The sequence below is a fragment of the Ischnura elegans genome, chromosome 11, assembly GCF_921293095.1.
Source record: "Ischnura elegans chromosome 11, ioIscEleg1.1, whole genome shotgun sequence".
Classification (NCBI taxonomy): domain Eukaryota; kingdom Metazoa; phylum Arthropoda; class Insecta; order Odonata; family Coenagrionidae; genus Ischnura; species Ischnura elegans.
This window is the reverse complement of record NC_060256.1, coordinates 77,569,349-77,571,658: the sequence shown is the minus strand read 5'-3', so window position 1 is coordinate 77,571,658 and position 2,310 is coordinate 77,569,349. Positions and strand designations below refer to the sequence as shown.

Below are 2,310 nucleotides of genomic sequence, written 5' to 3'. Positions count from 1 at the left end.
ACTTTGGGCGACCCTGACGACGATGGCAGAGGCACCCATCGAAACGTCCGTCTACAATCAACTCACCCAGTGGAAAACCCGAGAAGATTTTACCACTTAACTGCAAAATGTATTTGTTATTTGCATTAATTCCAAAAACGGTCTTTCTTGCCATTCACTAGTCACCTTGTTTCTTTACTTTCATGTTTAAGTTTCCCGCTGTAAGCAGTTCTCTCTTTTGGTGGAATGTTCTCTTCGCCTTGGCTAATCTGCTGATAATTTCTTTCTTGCTTCTCCCTTCGCTAGTGATGATGCTTCCTAGATAACAGAATCCATCCACCTCTTCCAATTTTTATTTCCCTATTTTAATGTTAGTTTTGACTTTTCATTTCTGCTGTATACTAATATCTTGGTTTTCTTTGTGCTTCTGTTTCAGTTTATATTTTCCCATTGCCCTACACATATTAACCTGAATATTTTTCAAATCCATCTCTGTCTCAGATATGACGACCATGCCATGGACATATATTAGCATGCTATTTTTTTCTCTATGGATTAACACTCCCAAGGCCTTTTTTATTTCATTTATGTCTTTCTCGATGTAAACATTGAAAATTTCGGGTGACAAAGCACAACCTTGTCTCACTACTTTCCTAAATCTTGCATCTTTACAACAGGGGCCTGATTTTATAACCGCTAACCGGTTTTTGTATAAACTGTGCTTTCCCACGCTTGAAAATATTAGAATTACCAATTTCCTTAGAAATACACAAAGATGTCCGAACCATTAAAGGAATCGATGAGGAAATTACTTTTACTATGGCAATAAAACCTCTAAAATGATAGCTATCAACGTGATGATTTAATTGGCTCGGCAGTAAATACCTTCCAGGAGAGTGTTTTCATGCCACAAAGAACGAGAACAGGAAAGAGAACTTGTACGACCATCTATATCACTCAAAAGGAAGACGTAGTGGCAATCCTTATAAGTATTGAAGAAATTCCGACCAACATGTAGGGGCTATGTGTTTAGAAATTTGTTGAAACGTTTGCTGAAAAGAATTACGGTCTTCAAGATCAATGACCAAGTACGTCTTTACAAAGCAACTACGCATTCGCCTTTGCTTTATTATTATTTAATTATCCTACCGACTAATGTTTGCGTGAAGTATTAAAAAAGTATTCTGTCAGTCTCCCCTCCCAGCATGAACTCTGCAATTCAAATGAAGACCTATTCGATTTCATTCTATCTGAAAATCCCATTCTCTTCCTTCCTCTCACTTCCTTCCTTCCTTCCTTCCTCACCCGTTTACTCAACATTCTACCTCTAAAGGCCGTTTTACGCGGTACACGGAATTGCGCAATCTGACGTACGTGCGAAGGCGCAATCAAAATTGCGCCGTGTAAAGCGGTGAATTGCTAGAACACATGCGAGAATGCGTGGATGCGAGACGGCAAAATAGCCCCTGTTCTAATTTCGTTCATGCATTCGCGCAATTCCACGCCATTTTAGAAATTAATGCAGCTCCAACCTGCACAATTCCGTGCCCCGTGTAAAACGGCCTTAACACTATTTTCAACACGCCCTCTCCCATATGTACTCACTCCATCCATACCTTCTGTTCCTCCATGATCTCATCTAGAAGCTGCGTCTCCTCAACCACCATGTCCAACACTTCGTACTTCATCGTTTCCGTCCACTCCACCTTCTCCATTCTTTTTCACACCCACTTTTCGAACGTCTCCATTCTTCTCTCGTTCTCCTTCCGTAGTGTTCATGTCCATACCGTAAAGCGCTCAGCTTCCGCTATGTGGAACACAGAAAAACTAAAAACCAGCACGCCATCCATGAGTATTTTTTAACGGAACTATGAACGGCAGTATGACTGTTTAATTTATTCAATTAAATATATTTCCACATGTCCTAAAAAAAGGCTTACATCGACGATCCCAACAATAAACATAAAACTGTATTCGACATATGTGATACTTACTGGCCAGCTGGTGAGGGTTTACCCCGCCAATACCGAGGCCGGGAAAAATATCGCCCAACGTGGGGCTCGAACCCACGACCCTGAGATTAAGAGTCTCATGCTCTACCGACTGAGCTAGCCGGGCTGTGGGAGACGGCGCGGAATTCAATGCATAGATAGAGAGATTTTTTAGAATGTATAGTCCAATAATGTTTACTACATCCCCTTCCACATTAGATCCCAATATGATAGAGGACTTTCAAGTAGGCCTCCAGACGTGTAGTCAAACACTGCGCACATAACAGATATTACAAAATTCGCCACTTGGGTCTCTGACGGGCAAAGCGACCCGGATTCC

The 2,310-nt window shown here is 41.3% G+C and overlaps 1 non-coding gene across 1 annotated transcript; it reads right to left on the bottom strand.

Moving 5' to 3' along the window:
- Positions 1-2,024: 2,024 nt before the first annotated feature.
- On the bottom strand, positions 2,025-2,097 carry Trnak-cuu. The gene has a single exon. It is a non-coding gene; the product is annotated as a tRNA-Lys (tRNA).
- Between the last annotated feature and the right edge of the window lie 213 nt (positions 2,098-2,310).